The sequence below is a fragment of the Agelaius tricolor genome, unplaced genomic scaffold (genome assembly GCF_023055355.1).
Source record: "Agelaius tricolor isolate 1412-34295 unplaced genomic scaffold, bAgeTri1.0.p SCAF_3, whole genome shotgun sequence".
NCBI classification, from domain to species: domain Eukaryota; kingdom Metazoa; phylum Chordata; class Aves; order Passeriformes; family Icteridae; genus Agelaius; species Agelaius tricolor.
Genome location: NW_027269263.1, coordinates 57661995 through 57684549, shown reverse-complemented (window position 1 = coordinate 57684549; position 22555 = coordinate 57661995). Strand labels below are relative to the sequence as shown.

Below are 22555 nucleotides of genomic sequence, written 5' to 3'. Positions count from 1 at the left end.
TTACATTTAACCAGTGCCAGCTCCTAACACCCAGCTCCTGTGGAGTTTCAAGCTGGAATAAAGAAGGTCCCTGTCTCTCAGGCACAATTAAGATGAGTGACAGGAAGTCTGCTGTACTCCCAACAGTTTGTCATTTTTCCCCCCTCCATCTATTTCAAACCCTAGAAACATAAGAGAGTCAAAACCTCTAATAATAAAATCCAGCCCCTGCCTTGCAGTAACCTAGAAAATAAAAAGAGCAGTACAGCTTTTATCATTCCAAACAAGCTAGGCCTTTGCAACCTTAAAACTGAGAAGTAAAAGTTCTCATTGAAAAAAAATAAATCCAAGAGGAGCCAGCAGTCCTTGTTATTTTAAACTGTGTAGACATAGAGATTTCAAAAGAACACCAAAGAACTAAGAAATGTAACTCTGGTGGTTGCAAACCCAGCCATTCTATTGACACTGACGTGGTGGTGCTGCACAAGACTGCCAAGAGGAAGACTGAAAGTAGCTGCAAACAAATTTAGCATCTCCAGTGGAGGGTGCTCTGCCCAGGCAGAAGGACAGACACCCTTCATGTTTCCCTCCCTCTATATTCAATTCATCACTGTACACTTGAAGACTCAAAATATTCATGATTTGCGTTCTTTTGGGGAAGGGGGACAATGGGAGAGGCTTTTTGCCAGTTAAAAATGTAAATCTTGTTTGTCACTGACTATGCAACAACCTACAGGCAGAAAGGTATCATAACAAAGATGATCTGTCTGTAAGCCAGTTTTAGCAGCTTTAGAAGAATTGAAGAAGAAAACACTTGGGACACTCACTGCACACTTTAATTAAAAACATGTTTTGGCAACTTAAGCCCTTCAATAATTCCTCCTAATTTATTCTGCAATTGAGGTGACTAATTATGCATATTAGGTCCAAAATCGTCCTAGCCCCACCCTCAACCTGAAGAATAAAATCACATAAAACTTAGCATCTCTCTTACATAGAGAAAACATTTTCATGAAATTTATATGAATATAGAAAAAAAAATTACCTATGCAAATGTGGATAAAACCTGTCATTAATTTAATTGAATACACATCTAATAAACCAGAAAGTGACATTTGCAGAGCAAAACCAAATGATAAAGTAAAAAAAAAAAAAAAGGCAAATCAAGAAGCATCAGTTTTCAATTTTTTTTCTCTTCTGCAAGAATTTCATCACAGATTCAATCAATGAACACTAAAAAGTGCACCAGAATTAGCCTGCAACTCTTTTTTTTTTATATATAAATGAAATGAATTTTCTTCAGAAATCTGCACTATTAACCAATGAAGCAAAACAATAAATATCTGGAGATGTGCTAGTGTCTGACCACACAGTGACCAAGCTGCTAAATATTCAACCTCAAAGTATTGTAAGAGTGAGGTACAGGAAGATTCAATTCTTAAAAAGACACAAACAGTTCCTGAAGCCCTCATGGTAGACTACACTCATCTTTGCAACACTAAAAATAAATTCACAGCATAACCTGAACACACAGCAGGCAAAGAAACCTGGTTTGTCACACAGCACACACAAAGAATAGCACTGCATGCAGGAGACTGTCCTACATAACATTGACCTTTCCTAAGTCAAAAAATATCACTTGTGCTAAGACTGAACACACCCAGGAGTCTAGAAAAAGCCAAATGAATGCACATAATTTGGTTAAACCAGCTATGAACTGCAAGGCTGAGAAATACTTTGAAATAGGCTATGAAGCTCCAATGAAGAGGGAGGGGAAAAAAGGCAAAGACCAACAATGATAGTTTCCAAGAACAGTCATTAATATGATTTTGTGCATTGCTCCAACATGGTTGTGAGTCTTAAAGGGTTTTCCCATCCATCTTACTGATTATTATAGGGCAAATGTCGTGATTCTGCTTAAAAGAAGTTTAGAGAAAAACTACTTTTCAAACTCATGACTAAAAGCAGAAGGTATTTTACCTGAGAAAGAACACACTCTGGGAAGTCAGGTTAGATACCAAAAAGTAGGAAGATGATCCTTTTTGGCTAAGCCCATTTTAAAAGCACACAAGTAAAAAAGGCATGCACTTTCACCCACACAATTTGGACAAATTGTAAGCCAAAAAGGCCTGAGTGCCTACTACCAACTTTCATTTTCTAGAAAACAATGCTATGAGAATCCAGCAGAGTCCTCTTCCCTACCTGATTCAATCTCCCCTGCTCTACAGTTTGCTAAACAGATCAGAAAGTAGGATTAGCTTAGCTCAGCTCCAAGGCAAAGCCTGGAAATGAAACACAGGTTGATTTTAGCACACATCTGTTCCTAAAATACTTCAGGATCCATGCTTTTAATGCATGTTTGCCACTTGCTCTGTGACATGGGTAATAGAAGATACCTAAGTACAGTCCTAAGAGCAATCAAAATGAGCAAGGAGCACTCTTTACAATTTATAGTAGTATCTGCTACATAGAATAATATCTATTTCATGCTTTGGAAGAGGAAGTATTGACTAAAGAGTAAGGAAAGAATTTTTAAAACTGAGCTTTGGACAGAGTACCAGAGGAATGGAAAAGTGCCAGAGTCAGCAGAGGATTCTGCCCTACATGCAATAGGAAATTCCTGCAGAAGACAATTGCAGTGTGTGCTGACAGCCTGCTGTGGGATGCAAAGGATCCAGTGCTTCCTAGGCTACAGCCCAGAGTGACCAGGAGGAGGAGAATGTACTCAATAGCAGAATGGGGGTAATGACAGGGCAGAAGAGAAAAGAATTCTGTTCAGAGCACACTAAGCTGACAGGACAGGCAGCAAGATTTGTCTCAGCCTGGTTTCAAGCAGCTAATTGTTAATAAACAACTGTGTAGAGCACAAGGCAGCACTCATTTGGGTTAAGTCAGTCAACTGCCAAAATGCTTCCCTGAAGACACTTGGGCACCAAAATGCTTCCCTGAAGACACTTGGGCACCAAAATGCTTCCCTGAAGACACTTGGGCACCAAAATGCTTCCCTGAAGACACTTGGGCACCAAAATGCTTCCCTGAAGACACTTGGGCACCAAAATGCTTCCCTGAAGACACTTGGGCACCAAAATGCTTCCCTGAAGATCCAAGAGCAGGGACATGGCAGGCCCAGCCTGGTGTCTCTGCAGATAACCCTGCTCAGTGGGGCTGCTGTCCTGGTACCACGGAAATCCTCACTGGCATGTCCTTTCAACACCAAACAAAATGGTCAAAGACAAGCATGATGAGTCAGAAATATACACTTTAAGAGCTGCATTCACAAGGCCTTTAGTTCCAGTTATTAGAAAAGCTCAATTTTAATTCTGCTTATTCATTGCATGACAGAAGTGGTTTGTGGGGTGGTGACAAACACCACATGTGACAGTAAGGAGATGAGTCTTTGAAACAATTTAAGTTTCAGAAACATACTTCCAACTTCCACAGTGGTTTTACAATCTGTACTACAAATCTATTTCAGTTTTTACAAAAAGACAAACCAGCTTTTGAAGATCAACTTGTGGAATCCTACCATATTAAGAAAAACTTTGTCCAATCAGTTCAGGAAATACAGAGCTTTGACTTTCATTGTCAGTTTATTTATTTATTTAACACTTTAGAAAGCCTTTAAGGACACAATGCCTAATATCATAGAAGTGCTGTTTGTGGATTAAAGAAAGCATTTATATAACCTACTGAAATTTAAAGAACTCACTTCAAAAGCATAAACTTTATTTAAGATATAAAAGTTCCTTTGACTCCTTTCTGGGCTTCTTTTCAAGGAGAACAAGACAAATATTTTGTCAGAGTTTCTGTTATCTCAAGTCTTCAAACTGCCTCCCAAGCCTTGTCTGACATTTCTAATTGGCAAAACAAGAGATAATACAACAGAGATGTTCTCTTGACTCTGCTTTCTGACCATTCCTGAGGAGCAGGACATATCAGAGTGCCAGAAGTAAGGTGCTACAGTATTCCACAACACCCACTTGCCATACTCAACCAGGCTCAGCAAGCTCTACACAGTCAGCTCTGCCAGTGGTCTCCTGACATTGTACCAATGACAAGGAACATATTTTGTTCTGCAAAATTTGCCAAAGTGCATTAAGAAATACTCAAAGAAACAAGAGATTAAAGAAAAGGTTCCATAAAAGTTTCCTTAAAAATCAGAGCATAAAGAAGATGCTAGGAAACACTTCAAAAATGTTGTATTAATGCACTCATTTCATTAAATAAGAGCTGTTTCTATCATAAGGTGGGCATTGCATTTTTCTTACTAACAGGAAGGGAAGAAAAACAACAAGAATTATGTGCAACTCTGGTTTCATTCAAATAATTTAGATAAAGCTCAGCAGGGCAGAATACCTTCCCTAATACCTAGAGAGTGAAAAAATGTACCTGTATGGAGCAATGTGAACTAAATTACCACAAAAATTTCAAAATTACTATCTTCTGGTTATCTCTAGTCAGATAACCCAGGTTTCAGGTTCTGTACCTAGGAATGAAAAAATGCCAGAGCTGCCTTTGGCAACAGAGAGTTCACTGCAGACTTTGGTATCAGTGCTCAAATGGAGCTCTGACTTCCTAAAACTGCTTTGGTTCCAGAAATATTTCAAGTTCAATGCCTTGCAAATCCAGCTGGAGTTTTCCTATGCCACCTTCTCACCAGTGAGGTGTCTGGGAAACACCAAGACTAGCTGGTGGTAGTGAACTCGGGTGGAGAAGGGACTATTCAGGAGAGCAGCTCCAGGCTGCAATAGCACGGAATAAATGAACACAGTGAACAGCACTTTGTCTCAGGAGTACTTGTAAAATAGCATACACTTGGGACCCATGTCAGTAGCTCCCCCTTGATTCCTGTCAGCTTTCAAACAGCAATTGTCTGCCAGAATTCCTAGCCCTTGTGATGGAGGGATAAAGCCTTCCCAAACACTAGTCAAACATAAACAGTGGAAGGAGAATGATTTGGTTTTGTAAAACTTCACTGTATCTCAACATTCACCAATGGCTTGGGCTGCAAAAAAGCCAGGCTAGCAGTCTGCACTGGATCTATCTCTGAAAGAAAGCCCTGAAGGGAGATTGCAGGCTGAACTGACAGAAGGAAGAGTTTTCATTGCCTTGGCACTCTCTTCTGGCAGCACCAACTCACCCTGGGTGCTCCAAGGGAATCTCTGCTGAAGTGATTAATACACAGGCCTACAGGTAACTACACTCCTTTGGGAGCTCTGTCTTCAGCATTTCAGAGCAGGACTCTGATGAGTCCAACAAACCCCACTGCATTCCAGAAGAAAAATTCTTCCAAAATTACCCAGACAGCTGAAAACAGCATTATTGCAGTATTAGATTGTATGGTGTGTTCTGTGCAGGTGTTGGACTTCAGTGATCCACGTGGGTCCCTTCCAACTCAGGACATTTAATGATTTTACATTATCTTAACTCTCTGCTATTTTCTCAGGAAAGAGGTGAATTCATGTTACTACACTAATTGGAGATTTCTACCCCATAAAGAAGTATCAGCCAATGCAGACAATGCTGGTAGATAATGCAGAGAAGGCAAAATGATAATCCTGCAATCCTGTTAAGGCCTACATCTCACGTTCTCTGGTATCACATTAAAACCAGAATCAGGTAAAAAACTCCAACAGAATTACTCTCCAGAATTAGGTACTGTCAGAGTAAGATCAACATTTCCCATCTTTCTAAACTTATATTTTCCCCAAGAAAAATGTTAGAATCGGATACATCTCCCACACTACTAATAAATAAAGACAGCTTTACACAGACACTATCAAAATGTGGGCTGACTGCTTCAAGTCTCCTTTCCTTTCCCTCATTTCTAAAACTATTTTTATATTATTTGCATGTTAATCCTAGTCTAAACTAGCAGTACTATCAATTACAATTAATTTATGATCAGCATTATAGTTAAGCCACATACCTACTGCCCATTTTACAAGGTTGGAGAGGACTAAGTAGATCTGTGGTTTGGCAACAAGCAAGGAGATAATTGAGCAAAACAGAACATTAAATTACTAAAGCATATTCTGGTTTTAGCCAGTAGGTTGCTAATGCATGTCCTGAGATATCTTAGAAAGTCCTGCAGCACACTCATTAAGAATTAGGATTATAACTTCCCTTCTCTGAACCATACTGTTTCCTCAGCACACTCACATTATTGAAGTGATTACTGTGAACACATTAGAAGAAGTGAAAATGTGCTGGACAGTGAAACAGTAACAGTTCTTTATAGATGATGAGTGAAGAGCATGAAAATTTCTATTATTATGAAAGCACACAATTAGAAGGTTGACTGCTTTGGACTCAAGTCTAGGAAGAACCTTGATGCAAAACCAGAAAAGATTAACATTAGCACACTACAAGTAGCAGCTTCTTGAGTGTTAGAGCAATTCCAGAACAATTGTTGATAACTCAAAACAGAAATAAGCCTCACATTTTTTTGCAACAAGATGACTTTTTGTCTTCACAATATAAACCCAAACAGTCTATGGAAGCAAAGCAGTTAAGAAACAAAGAAATAAAACTCATAACCCAGGGAACTCCCTTGTTTAAAATCAGAATTTCCAAATTACTGGATTATTTTCCTCTTATTTGTTCAGTATTAGGCTTTATGCATGTTGACAGCACAGGTGTATCAAAAGCATCACATTTAATGTTTACTTAAAACAAAAAATGGTTATAGGTTTAAGTAAACTTCTTTTCAAGAGCCACTCTGAGTTATCCAGGAGAGGCTACCACACTACAAGTCTACTCCATCTTTACAGTCTATCCCAGACTCTGCCTCTGAAGTAAATTAAATTGGCATCCTGCATGTGAGTGCAACATTTGAGTGAAAACTTTAACAGACCATGTCCTTCACCCAAAATAGAGATGAAGTAGATACTGGTCCTCCTCTCTGTTACACACACCAGATTTACTTCAAAACCCAGCAGCTCTGATGTAACAGGAACAGATACCAAAGTAACAATGTCCCAGGACCAACCCTTGGAAACCTAGAAGAAAGTATCTAAAGGTGAGTTGAGACTTTCTCCACAAAGAAACACCCCATAGGCAAGAGGTTTTATTCCAGGTCAATCAGGTAGCTAAACAGAACAAAAGCCATATTTTTCATGGTCACAGGAGGGGCTGGACCAGTCACTATTTGTGACAGCTTTGTGGCTCTTCAGCTTCAGTGCTTGTGTCTCAACCAACACAGCATCCTGAAACACTCCACCCTGTGAGAAGCATTCACAGGAAAACCTGCACAGCAAATACACATGAGGTACAATTAATATCAACAAACAGCATGAGGATCTAAATGAGTACTAGCTTCTATCCTTGAAGAATATTGAGGGGTTTTAGCCATATAAATTCTCCCTGAATTATTTCATTATCTATCACTTCCAATTACTCCCACAGTCTTTACCATTCCCTTGCCTGTGACTTCATAGTATATGGCATGAACATTAAGATCCATGGAGAATGTATCTTGCATTTGTTTCTGCTCAGCACCAAAGAAAAGGGGGGGAACCAACCCAAATTCTCCTCCCTCTTCCTTCACAAGATGCAAAACCCTTCCTCTTTTCCCACGCCTTGGAACACATTTCCTTGAGGTCAGTGTTTGTTTTCCAAGCAATTCATACAAGGTGGAAAAAAAAAAAAAGCACTATGACTGAAACAGGAAACACTGAGCTTTCACTCCAACAGAAGTAAACTAGAATTTCCTACCTGCTAGTCCCCCACTACCAAAGCTGCCATAAATAAGGGCACAGGAGAATAGTCTTAGAGCCTTATAAAAACCTTATTTAAGCCTTTTAATAAATCTGCACGCACTCCCTCAAAAAAGGTCTGCCATAGCAGTTATGTCCTGCCTTCCCAAAAGGGTTTTAACAGCCATGTCTTGCAAATTGATCTGAAACACAGATCCTGCCCTGTAAGACTTGCACCGAGAATGATTTTAAGCTGAAAAGCTGGAGCCTAACAACTGCTCTGGGTAAAAAGCAGAACTGTTTGTGCACTCAAGAAACACTGCAACTGCAATCCAGTTCTGAGTCCAAATTACTGAAACATCTCTAGAGCTCAGAGGTGCTGTTCCTTTCAGTGACATCCTTTGGCATACAGTTGAATTGCTACTCAATGACACAAATTTAGTGTCTAATATACAATTCATATAAAAATATGCCAATTCTGTCTTTCACCACAAGTCTTAACTACTTTTTTTTTGAAGTAAGCTTGAACCTTGTATAGAAACACAGTATTTTTAGAGACATTGAGCAGTTTAGAATCCCCATTATTCAGCAGATAAAACTAGGATACTGATAATACTGATAGTTATGCCAGTTCATGATTGGCAAATAAAACCCCCACTATTTAATAAATAAAAATAAGAACATTTTTGACAAACACTGAATCAGTACTTCCCATGCAGCAACTCATACACAGGGAATATATTAAAGATTGTAAAAAAAAGGTAAGACATCAAATAGAAAATATATTTTTACTATCTGGAGAAAACACGTTCACAACTATTTTCACCCTTTCTTTGAGGCTGTGTTTGGAAGCCAAGGAATGTGCTGGTCATAAAGAGGCCATTTATGATAGAGTTCAATAGCATTTTAAGAGCTAGAAAGAAGTAGCCTCATTAAAGTCACAAACTTGTACTAAGATTCCAACAGTAATAACCCTAGCTAATAACCAGCACAATATTTACAGAGAGACAAAGTAATTTTGTGCTGTAATCACTGCAAATTTATATTTGTTGTATCTGTCAATTTTTGCCTAACAAATTTGTCCCCAACAATTCAGAAGCACACACCTTCCAAGAATAATTCTGGTTTCAAAAAGAGACAGGAGAGGGAATCCAATGGCCAACAAAATTCTCATAATTCTGGCAGAAAGAGCTACAAAGCAACTATTGAAATGAAACCAAGGCAGTAATGGCTAGTACAGAAACAATAAATTCAGACAACCAGTTATTTCCATGCATGACTTTAGATTATTTCTCTCCTTTACAGTTCTTGCTTTAAAGGCTGAACACTCAAGTAGAACTGCTAAATGTTCAAATGCTTGAACAATATGAACCTTTTAATTTAATTTGTTTCTGCTGAATTCAAGGCAAGCTCCTTAAAGCTCCTTAAATCTTCTTCATTCATGCTATATTGTATGCAACTGTCTCCTACAAAAAACCACAGTCATCTGCACAGTATTACCATTAAGATATTGTAGTATTAATATAGAGTTACAACTCAAGGAGAATGTGTCTTGCTTGCCTCATATTTTGTTCAATAAGCACTTCAAGAAAAGGAAAAGGCTGTGCTTCTCCAACACAACCATTTATTGTTTGCCATACCATTAACACTTGGAGTTCCATGGTAACCTTAACCCAGGTGTTCCCAGGCCCTGCCAATCCAAAAGTGGCTACAAAGGAAACAAAGTTGTCCCTGTGGCAGGCCTGTATCTTGACAAGATACAAAGACAAGAATACTACAGTGAAGTTACCAGAAAGCAAATCAAAGCACTCTTCTAATCAAACAGGTTGAAGTTAACCTTTTTAAAATCATGAACATTTTTGAGGAAATTTTTAATTCTGAAGACTCACAAAAGCTTGTACCTAAAGGATCAAGTAAAAGACATTCATTGTGCATCCTCTTAAAACCAGTGTTGAAAACCTATACCACTATACTCCTCATACTTCTACAATAAAGCCTTTATATATATATTTTATTCTGTACATCAAAACAGGAGTTCAAATTTTAAATTATTTTCCAAATTGTTGTAAGATGACTTTTTTACATTTATAATGCAATCATTTCTGTAATTTTTATATCTTGAAGAGCAAAGAAAAAATTACCTCATATGAAGTATATGCACAATCACCTAAAGATTTTTAAGTGCTCCACAACTTAAATTTGCTACACAGTTAAAGTGCTAAATACAGTCCTTCCTGCCAAATTTCAACAAATACAAAGTTCCTCAAGTCAACTGGTAGAAGGAATCTGGTTCAGACAAGGGCCTTGTCAATCAAGCTGCTGATAAATTTAAAATAAACCTCAGCTGCCATTGCTTTAAAAAGATTAATATTTACAATCCAAAATGTACAAGTTGATAGTTTGTTTGGTAAACAATAGCACGGGGTTTTTATCTGATCCACAAACAACTTTATTCAACACCTCCAGGTTCTGGATGACAGATTTACTTCCAGGTATTTCAGAAACACACAGGAACACCTTCAGATCCCACCTCAAGATCTTTATCTATAATTCTCATCTATGTGGAATATGTGACTCCACTTCCTTTCTTGGAAAAGGAAACTGTTCCAATCTGAGCTTCAAATAAATATTTGATATGGTGCCAATTCAAAAGAAGAGTATGTGAATTTCTACAGGAATTCAGTCCAGACTAGTCTCTTTAGCTTGTTTTCACAAGGAAAAATTTAAAAAAAAATCATCTGACTGAAGGGATTTCACAAGCAGAGTTTCTCAAAAGAACTTCCCAGACCAAGCAGGCATTTTCCCTCATGACCTCTCCAGCAAAGCAGTGCACACTAACAAACATTTGATGACAAACCAGAAGACAGTAAGAGATGAAGATGGGAATATAACATTAATCAAATGAACCAACTTTCAGGGTAAAAGAAAAAAGAAAAAACCTCAAAAGTGCCAAATAAAGTTGTAGGCTAGAAATGCATAAAATAAATAACTAAGTAGCAACTCAAGAGTTACAGAAGTAACCAAGGAAAAAAGGCACAGAACAGGGATAACGTGTATTCAGTAGTTAGTCCAGCATGTAGGCAAGGCATAGATGGAACAATATAAATTCTCAAAAGACAACAGGCCACAGGAAAAAAAAAAGTTTTTCTTCTTAATTACCACAACAGGTTAGTTAAAGGTGTGGTTTTTCTGTTTTAATGGACTGTGCTTTTGATTTTCTTTGTGGTCTGAAATTAGTAAAACTATTTCAACTTGAAATTAATGAAATTTTCCTTTTAGGACAGAAGCATTCATATTCTACTATTGCTTGCATTGCCTAAATGCACACAAAAAGTGTTAATAGCTCTTACACTTGTTTCCTGGTAACTCATATAAAACATTAATTCTTTTTTATGGCAAGGGTTTGGGTTGTAATAGTCTGGTTTAATTTGGGGATCCTTTCAAAATAACCAAAGAATGCTAGCAAATATTAGCATCTTTCAGGAAAAAAAAATCTGGATACTGTTTACTCTGGATAAGGAAGCAATATTTTTCTTTTAAAAACAGTCCCTGAACATTTAAGCCTAACACCCCCATCCTAAGCAATGTCAGTCTATACTTTCTATGACCCTTGTACCATTAAAGGGGCCTGAAAGACTTTTCTTTGATTTTAAGTCCTAATTTAAGTTCCTTGAAATTGTCTCATTCTAACCACATGTACAAAGTTACCAGATGGTAAACAAATCCAAACCCAGTACATTACTGTTTAATGAGTACTAATGTGCAGAATAGTTTAAACACTTGAGAGATCAAACAATAATCTGCAGCAATACTTAAGCATGACATCTCCTGCTGTCAGGCTTTAAGCAGTGTTTATTTTCTCTGATAAAGAAATGTGGATTTTATTACTTCAGAAACAAAATGCCTATTTTTGTCTTTAAAGAAATACAAACATTTTGATGAATATTTTCAATAAGTTTGATTTCTAAGCACTGTTCTCTGCTTAGGAACATTCCTGGAAAATCTGTGGTTTTGTTAAATCTTCTGCTACTTGGTTCCCAGTTAAGCTAACATGTCCAGGACAAGCTGCAAGGCAGCTATTAGGCAATTATTAGGCTTCAAGTTTCCTAGAAAGAACAGGCACAGAACTGGAGGCAACTCAGAGGCACTGTCTGTGTCAGAGGTGAGAAGCTGGAACACCTGCTGAGAGTTGGGGTTGTTCAGCCTGGAGAAGAGAAGGCTGCAAGGAGACCTTAGAGCAGCCAGCAACAGAGATGGAGAGGGACTTGTTCCAAGGACATGCAGCCACAGGACACAGGCAATGGCTTCAGACTCAAAGAGGGCAGGTGTAGATATAAGGTAATAGATTTCTCCTTCCTTATATTTTTCTATAAGGAAGATCTATTTCTTCCTATGATATTAGGAAGAAATGCTTTACTATGAGGGTGCTGAGACACTGGAACAGGTTGCCCATAAAAGCTGTGGCTGCCCCATCCTTGGAAGTGTTCAGGGCCAGGCTGGGTAGGGTTTTGAGCAGGATGTCCCTGCCCATGGCAGGGCCATTGAATTAGATGATCTTTATGGTCCCATCCAATCCAAACCACTCAATGACTTTATGATCTACCTTTTGCTGTGCTCCACGAGAACCTTATGTTCTTCACAGGCTGGGAGGACAACTGCCAATGCCCTAACTTGAATCATTTTATTACAAACAGCCAAGGCTCATATGCTGGTGACTTGAAGGAACAAAAAACCCCAAAACCCAACAACAAAACACAACTAACTACTTTGACTGCACAGACTTCCCTCCTTAAACTCCAGAAGTTACATAAAAATGGACTGGGCTTTTCCTTTTTTTCCTTTTCCCTAACAACCCCAAGGATCTAAATGAAAGAAAAATTAAGTTTAGAAGAAAGACAGCCACTAAGCAGCAGCTCTCCTGCCCTGTGTCAGTGGAACCCATCCACTAGATGTCAGTGTCCTCTTGGGCAGAGGAAAACCTTGGATCCCAATGGAAAGAGGGCAGCTGGCAGTCCCTGGTTATCAGGCCAACTGCACAGGAGGAAATTCTTACAAAGCATCCCTGGGCCACAGCAGAAGCAGCCAGTAACAGCAGCATTTGTGGGTAAGAGACACAGACAAATACAGCACCAGACACAAAGCTCAGCCAATAAAGTTGAGAACCTCATGACTGAGAACTCTTTAATTAAACATTACTGACATTTTTCAGGATGCTGAACATGGGTGTTAAAAAAACCTGAGAGATAAAGTTATTTCTGTTTCCTGCTTCTTGAAATACTCCAAAACACCAACCAGTGGTTTTGGACAAAAAAAACCCCAAACCACAAGAATGGGTTCCACCTCTACTAAAATATAAGTCAGGCTTAAAGAAGCTTAGACTTGGAAGCAATACTGTAAATTATTACAGCACAGTGTGAAATCCTCTGAGATAGGCAAGAAACACCACACCCTAAATAAAAGGCAAAGCCAAAGTCAAAGTTCAGGCACATTAAGTGACTGCTGTCAGAAGAAAAGGGTAGAACTTTCTGTTCACCTGCACTACATCTAGATATCAAGGCAAACTAAGTTTTGAATAGAATATTTCAGTTGGAAGAGACCTAAAATTATCATCTAGTCCAGCTGCCTGACCTCTTCTACAGTGTCTAAATTTAAGTCTAAAAGGAGAATACTGATATAAAAGGAATTTTGGACTTGACTGCAGGACCATACTTGTAAACCAATGACACCTCTACAAATTATGTTGGGCTGATGGGCAGGGGTATGCCAGAGGGGAAGCAGCATCATGCATTACAAAAGGAGACAGACAAACAAGGAAGGTGAGAAAAAACAAGCCATGTTTGTATGCTATATTTTAATGCACCCAGGATTTTAAGAAACCTATACAAGGAAATTATCACTGTAGTGGTAGCACACGCAAGAAACCTCTTGGTTCTTGTGGAGGAGACTGGGAAGGCTATGAAGTTGAAAAAAAAAAAAGAAATTAAGTATTTCAGAGGGTTATAAAGTACAGATTTCTTTCTTTTTGAAGATACTGGATCAGTTTGCCAGACAATCTTTCAATCCCCCAGCAAGACAAACACCTTGAAGCCAATCTGAACGAGCACAGGACCTGGATAAAGACACATCCTGAAGAACCACTTATAGTTACTGCATGCTTACATCTGTTATTCTTGCCAGACAGGAAAAGGCTAAAAAAAAATTCACCACAACTTTTTCTCTTAGAGAAAAAAAAAAAAAAAAAAAAGAAAATGGGGGAAGTTGAATGAAAGGAAATTATACAGAACCAAAAAAGTGAAACACTTGCAAGCAGTCCAGGGCCTGTTGAAACCTGCCAGGTAGCAGTACCTGGCACTGTCACTGTCCTGACCAGGGATGGGCTCTGGTGTCCTGTGCTCATCAACCTGCTGCTACTATGGACACAGTCTGAGCTTCTACTCACAATCTGCCACTGAGAAAGACTGGGAGGATGGCTCCATTTCATTCCTGACATTCCCATAGTATCCTACAGTCACAATAAAGTATTAGACTAGGTGCATATTTGATTTGACACATTACATCATTTTAATACGATGAAGAACCTGAAAAGTATCATATGATCCTAAAATTTATCTCATCTTCCTTCCTCATTACTAATATACCTATTGCACTATGTACACCAGACTGCATTGCACTGCCTGGAAAGGATTAAAAAAAAATCCAATTCATGTTATTATTTTCTCCCAACCACCACAACTGCAGTTATGATCACTTGAACTGTTCATTTTTTTCTAACCAAGTTATTTTTAAGGGACTGTCTGTCTTCTACTCAGATCCTATTTGCCCAAGCAAGTCTAAGACAGTTTTACCCTTTTGCTCTTATGCTGCAAATCCAAAGAAATCTCAAGAAAATTGCCCTCAATACAGAAATAACTCCAGCTTTTATTTCCCATGTGCATGTATGCCTTACAATAACACTGTGCTCGCTAGTCCATCTCTTTCCAAGATAATTGTTTTGATAATCTTAATGAACAAGTAGTACTTGAGAACAGCAAAAAAAGGCAACCAGGGGAACATCTTGGCCAAATTCCAACTCTTCAGCACTTCCTGTAAGCCTTATTTAGATCATGTCTTCATCCACCTTGCTAACACTATTGGTTGGTCACACACAGTGACCTGTGGATTTATCTACTCATCTTCTTTCCTTATTATGAATATACCTATTGTACCATGTGTAGCAGATCCTAATTCCAACAGCACTTAAAAAAACCCAGACACCTCACACCTCCCCCCCAAAAAACTCAAAATGTTTAGAACATTTTGAGATCCTTGCCAGGCAGCATAAGACAATCCCATTCATATTATTCAATTGTACCAAACACAACTATTAATATTCAATATATTCAACTAATTTACTTATTCAAGTAACAAGCCCAACACCTCAGCACAAGTAGCTTTTACAAAGCAATACTTCTTTCATGGTTTATTGATTCTGATTTCATTATTATTAATTATGTGCCTAAATGTTTAGCTACCACCCAAACCCTGTAAATTACAAATGCTAAAGTGTTAGTGAGACTGAATGGAAACCACAGGTTTCTTATTTTAAGAAAACCTCAAAAAAAAGAAAAAGCAGCTAAAGTAGATTCTAAGCTTTTCTACCTTGAAGAAAATGGCAAGTTACCACCTTGGATCCAATTCTAAGGCATACTTCTGATTTTAAAGAAGTTTCCCTCTAGCTAAAACCACAAATGCATAAACCGCTATTTATCTGCTTCCTTCCATCGTATATTGCAGGAGCTAACAAATGGAATACAGGAAAGACAGGTTTTGATGATCTACATGATTAGAAGATAAGGACAGAGTGGTTTTTTTCTTTATAACTTTGGGATTCTTGAAGTTTGGTATGAGCTATGCTTCATTAATGCAAGTCTGTTCAGCTTCTGGTACAATCAACTAACCCAAGGACAGGGTTTCACTCCCACCCTAAAGACAAGGGTCAGCTGCTTTGTCTTTCCTCTACCAGAGGCAATAGTTAATATCAATGACAACAGCTAATATATATTGAGATTTCCTCGAACTGTTGCATCAAGTTTTACAATATTTTACCTCTTAGCTTTTTACTCCAATTCTGTCACTTTAATCTTATTTCCTAAACCACTAATCTCCTTTATTTTCATTCCTTCCTCATCTCAGAGCAAATGTTTTCTGTACAGGAACTTGCTAGGGACACTGACTGCAGCCCACACTTGCCCATCTAGGAACAGGAAAGCTGCTCTTTTCTTGGCTGACATCTACGTTAAAAAAAAAAAATTCTGAGCTGTGGTCAAATTCACATTCTAATTCTGGAAAACCAGAACCTATTTCAGCAAAGCCACAGAATTAGCAATGTGACTTGGTGAGACACTGTCAGAGGACACTCTGGAAGAGCAGCAGCCACTGGATTGGCATCACAAAGCCCCACTGCCTGCAGAGACCAGAGTCAGGCCTTGTTTGAATGCAAAATGCTGTGACAGCTCCTGGCACAAGCAGAACTTCTTCCACATTTTTACTGTCTCCTTCACCTCAGTACATTGCTCAACATACATTAGTCATGGAGAGAGCAACAGGCTGCCAACCTGCACACAAATAAGCCATGAACACTTTTCCTGCTTCAGGTCACTAAAATGCAATGCAATCTCCACAAATTTCTCATTTTGAACAGCTTCCTCCTAACCTTTACTCTTCTCTGCTGTCTTCTCCATCAAAATGTTGTTTTACCTCCCTCAAGAAACATACACATTTTAGCATTTTACTGCTGAACTTACATTTCCATTATTTGTAATGTAGGTGTCATTTCTCCAATCTCCAAATTTGCTAGTCACAGCTCTTCAGAAAGACAAAATAAGTAGATAAAATACAGGAAAGGAAGAAATTTGAATTAACAAAGTTATTTCCTCCGATCTATCAAAGCCACTCTCGGGAAAAGTTAAATAAGGAAGAAAGGAATTTAAAATTTCACAAAGATAGCAAATATTAAACCAAAGTGGGACTTTAAAAAAAAAAGGCAACTGGGAAAAATGAGGCTATGTAGCACTAAACAGCTTAAAAGGAACAAGTAGCATTGCTGCTTACAGCCATGAAAACTATGTGACTTGCTCTTCAGTGTAGACACACCTGTGCCTTTAGTCAGAAAAAACCCAAACTTGTAAATTCCTGCAGATGTTGAGGATTGCCTATAGCAGTGTTTCTACCTAGAAAACAGGCTATGGATATTGCATGAAATTTGGACTGGGGAGAAACAATGACTCTTTCCAAATATCAGAATTCCCTACAATTACTACTAGGAGAATTATTTAAGCACAGTTAAATAGGACTCAAAATTTCTCAATCTTATTTTCCCTTAATGGAAGTGGCAGCATTCCAAACCAAATCCATACCTTTAAAAGACCTCAATTAATTTTCAGCACGTCAGTTAAATCCAATCTCAACTTCTGAATTTGCTGCTGCAGTTTGACTTTAAAGAAGAGTAGCATTTTTCTAAAGCAGTGCCCTCTTTAATCCTTCCATTGTGACTTCCCTTACAGGCTACCTTCTTCTCATTCCCAGTTTCTAGCATTGTGCATCAGTATTCCACTGGGCTCCCAGAACAGCTATTAATGCTAATAAGCCCAGACAGGAATACACGTTTGTTCTAAAGAGACAGTAACTGCATGACAAGTAATAGGATGAGACATACAGGATTGCTAAGTCCTGGCTTTAAAATGCAAAATACAGAAACACATACTCCACAGCCAAAGCAAATTAATTCACAGGAGCAGTGAAGTATCACAATGTCTTATCAGGATGCAAGTGCTTCTTATAGCTGCATTATGGTGAATAGCAGAGGATGTGAGCATGCTGAAGTACACCACTTATAGAACACTGCATCCTGGCCCCAGTGCAAGCCTCACTGCTGCTCCCTCTGAATACTGACTGCATTCCTTGTAGCTGTCAGGACTCAATATTTATTTCTGAATACTCAAATTAGGCTTTGGTCTCCATGAATCTCTGTAATAAGCAAGCTTAGACAACAGCTCAACACTACAGTGGCTCTTTTGAGGAAAGGGATCCATAAGCAATATTACCTGGTTCAATACAAACCCTGAAATATTATTCCTGGTGAAATGAACAAACCACAACAAGAAAATTCATAAGGGACACTGCATGAACATTCTTACAAAGACCATTTAAACCAGTCTGGTTAAATCTCATTGTCCACAGTCCTTAAAAAAACAGTGACTACCAGAGGCAGGTAACATTTATAAATGTAAATGTAATCCTTGCTCTTTAAGAGGATAACAAGGTCAATAAAATGTGTGGCTAAGCTACTCTGCTCTGAATTTAAAACCAAGACCCAAATAGACCAGCCAGTTCTACTTTGACCATTAAGAAAAAAAACCAAAGCCCCCATACATATACTTTCTTATATCCCAACATTCCCCCCATACTTTCTTATATCCCAACAACTAATCATGCAATACTCACAAGCTTAAAAGGGTACCAAAGTATACTATAGATAATCATTTACCTTCAGTTCATCAAACCTGCATGAAGCTAAAGCTTGTTCTGAAGAGCTTCTAGACTAAAAGTGAGGCAAAGTTGAAGAAGTGTATGAAACTTATTCACAGTTTTCCACTCATCATGCAAAGGCTTCTGTCATCCAAAACCAGTAAAAACCAAAGGTTTTAAAAAAATAAGGAAATCACAAACAGAAATGAAAAAAAAAACAATTAGTAAAATCCAATCACAACATAAAGAGACGAGCATAATTAAAACATTCAAGACAGATCAAAGTTGATACAGCTCAAAAACACATGTTGGAATTTGCATAAGATCTGACAGAAGTACTGTGCCCAGTGGAAAACTACACACTTCATAGGATGATTCAACAACTAGTTGACATAAATACAGAATTCCTGAAGGATATCTTGTTTATACAATGTCCACAAGCTAGATCCAATAAGCTAAAGACAAGTCAAAGACAAGAGTATGAATAATACAAGAGGAAGCTCACATGAGCAAGCATTTCTGTCTTGTCTTTCACAAAAATCCTTCCCCCATGGCCTTTGAGATAACGCCCAGAAGCAAGTTGGATAACTTCAGTTTTGCAAAATGTGTTGTGAATTTTAAGAGTTTTTCAAGCCCAGCTGGTAAATTAAAAGATTTTATGTACTTAAGTCTTCACATAATATGACAATCCTATACCCACTAAACTACCAACCACAGGAAGGAGAGAAGGTTGGGATCTCCATCCAAACAGATCTGCAGGTCAGGCACATGAAGTTGGTAAGCTGCTGTGGTGGGTTAACCCTGGCTGGTGCCAAGTGCCCACCAAAGCCACTCTACCCCAGTCCTCTGCAACTGGACAGGGGAGAGAAAAATATAATGAAAGACTCATGAGTTGAGATAAGGACAGGGAGAGATCACTCACTGACAGCCAACATGGGCAAAACAGATTCGACTTTGAATTAACTGAATTTATTACCAACAAATAATGAGAAGTTAAACAAATATTAAAAACAAGTAAAACAAACCAAAACACCCTTCCTCCAAAACAAATCAAAACTGCCTCCTTCCCAGGCTCTACATTCTCCTCCCAAGCAGAGCAGGCAGGGAGATGGGGAATGGGAGCGATGGTCAGTTCATTGCTGTCACCAGTAAACACCAGATTCCAGTACCACACTAAAAAGAACCTGTTAGCAGAGGAAAAAGGGGCCAAAACCCCCCAAGATAATAGGTAAATATTGTCTGCTTTGTTATAATTTTTCTTATTCAGGTGTTCCATGCAAACTATTTCATCTACACCATCAGTACCCAATCTGGGAAACTGCTGACTTCAGCATCAAGTTGTGGGGGTGTTAAAGTGGCAGGTAATACAACAGCCCCATAAAAAATAAACCACATGGCACTCAAAGAACAGAAGAAACTAATTTTTGCATTTATTGACAAAAGCCAATTCCAGTGCCTCCCTGACATGCCCTACAAGATCCTCTACCCAGCAAAAATTCACGGTCAGTTTTAGCTCAAAACATACTTAGAAATAGAAATAAATAAGTCTCTAGAAATAAATAAGTTCTTTACCTACTTATATCCCTTCACTGCATTCCCTTGTTACTTCACTGCTGCTTTTCTCACTTCTAAACACATCCTGACCTCAGACACTCTTAATATATCTGGAAGTTGCCTTTCTCCATAAGAGCTAAAGACACCATCATTGAAATTTTTTATACCCACATACTTTCATTGGATGATTAGATCATCTTACTGTACCAGACAGAGAATATTTTTTCTATGAATACAGGAAGGGAAGCCCATTATGTATGCTGTAAGGCTGGAGAAACAGGATGCTGGCTTCATTTTCACAGGATCACCAATTTAAACAGTGCTAATGCTTTCTAAATTGCCATGCCAGAATGACAGGTTGCTAAAGCTTTGCACCAAAAGGACTGTGGTGTTTGATCATGTATAAGGTACCAAATGCAAGCTCATGTTCAGGATAATCCATAGCAGAATTAGTTATGGAATTAGCTAGCATTTTAGAAAGAAATATTCTTTCCCTTTAGGAAATCACACTGATTTATGGCAACAGCTTGCTGACTTTGGGATACACACATTTTTTTTCAGTGTTATTGGTCTCTCATTTAAAATCATTTATCTACAGGCTATAGATTTCTGTAATTTGTTAAAAAAACCAACTAGGCTTCTCTGCCATGGTTTTACCTGCTCTTTTCAGAACAACAAAAATAGGAAGTTGACATCTCAGACAATTTGCAAGTTGCATCGGTTGCATTTGCAACCACAAAAGGGAAAAGAAATGAAAGCTCCTATTTCATCATCTTAGTCAAAACATTAAGAAAATAGATGGTACCAGTTGAAGAAGCAACTGTAGCAGGGTTATTACAGAATGCCAGGGCAATTTCCACAGTAGTTCTGCAGAATAGCCTCTGGAAAAGTTCTTCTGTTTATAAGGAAAATATAAAAGGTTGTGATAGGGCTTAACCCACAGCTTAATAACAACTTAGAACACTCAGTTTGAAAAGCAGACTCATGTCCAAAGCTTTAAGTGCCTGTGTAGCACTTAATGCAATTCTGTAGCAAAGAGCTATTAAAGGAAAGAACATCTATTTCTTCCTTCTGGGCCTAGTCTTCGTGAAGTAGAAATAACAGAAGAATAAAGCATCTATAAAACACCATATTTCTTTACTAAAGTAAATTCCAGTGTGTGCCTATAGTACTTTCCAAGTCCTTTCTACCTGCCTAAAACCAGTCATTTTTCTCCATTAACATTTTCATATAGTTCCCTATATGTCCATTAACGTCACAGTTCTGTTTATGCAATCTCAAAGAAAATGAGTTAAAATTGATTTTACAGTCTAATTTGGTCATAATAAAAATCCACACAGTTTTGTGTAACCACCTAAACTACCAAACTTGAAATCTTAGAAGTAACTGTTGAATACTTAGAGCTATCTGGGGACATTCACAGTATCTAAGAGATTATTTCCTTCCTTTAGCAGTTTGTGCAATAGGGGTGCTGCCCTATAGACAATTTATAATTAATTCAACTCTGCAGGAATTCTCAGTTTCTTGAAGCAGTTCAACTAACCTACATATACCCTTCCCTCCAGAACAGTGTTTCCTTTTCCAGCTTTATTTTGAGCTAAATGTTTCCCCTGAGTATTCCTAGTGGACAACTGTATTCTTTTCAATTAACAATTACCTATTGGCTAAAAGAATCAGAATATACAAGAGGGAGTAAGTAATAATGAAAGCATTATCCTGCTTCCCATGCATGAAGGTAAAGATTCAAGTAGAAAATATAGAAAGAATTAAAACTTATTTTCTACATGTGTAAAAACAGTAAAAAAAAGAGCTGTGCACTGCAAATATGTAGAACATGATACATTTACCACTGAGACATCTCCATGATTAATTTTACTCAGTCACAGAGCAGCCAGTCATCAGTTTCCAACCCAGCCTACCCACAGTCTGAGAGCAGTGCACTATTCCTATCACTTGTTCTTCTGTCTGTTCTGCTTTTTTATATTAATTGATCTCTCAGTTTTGTGAGATCAATTAATATAAAACATAAAATATATTAATATAAAACATAAAACATATAAAAAATAGTGAAACAACTAGACAACTAATCCAATATGAACATTTGTCTAAGGAGGAAGCTATACCCAAGTACCACACGTGCTACCCACACACTTGAGGAAAAAAAGACACTGTTCCATCACAGGGTCATGCATTACAGAGTCAAACATAATCAAATAAGAAGTGAAACATTTAGGACAGAGTAGAACACTCTTCAGGCTTCTCAAGAGCAGTGCAGTTCCCACAGCAATCAGTCATTTAAACAGGATGCATGATCTACACTGACAAGTTCTCTGAACACTTGGACAGGAAACCCATGAAACATCCTTTCAGTTTGGAACCAAGTTGTTCAAAGATAGCTGTGTCCTCCAAAAACTACCAGGAGAATAAAAAAATGCCATACTCTCATAATGGAAGACAAAATGTATTTTAAAATGTAATCAACAATGGAAAACAATATGAAAATTCTGGAACAGGCCCCTGAGACTCTCAAATGTGACAAATAGCTGGAACTCATGCCAGTAAGTCCAGGAAAAATGAGCATGAACCAGAACCTAGAACTAGTCTAGCTCAGCACAAGAAATTAATTTCTCATCCATGATATTGACCCTAAAGCAAATAAGACAGACAGCAAGGATAGCAACAACAGCAGAGGTGCTGACTGCTCAAGGGCAATAAAAGCAGGAGCATCAGACATCACTCATGACCTTTCAGCCTCTCTCTGGTTGTATGAGCTGCCCAGAGGGACAAGCCTTGCCAGCTGAAAGATGGTCATTTACCTC

General features: G+C 38.1%; 1 protein-coding gene across 3 annotated transcripts in view; it reads right to left on the bottom strand.

Annotated features, from left to right (window-relative positions):
• The window catches only part of PTPN12 (protein tyrosine phosphatase non-receptor type 12), a 69971-nt gene that overhangs the window by 38800 nt on the left and 8616 nt on the right, over window positions 1–22555 (bottom strand). The gene's annotated exons all lie outside the window — the stretch shown is intronic.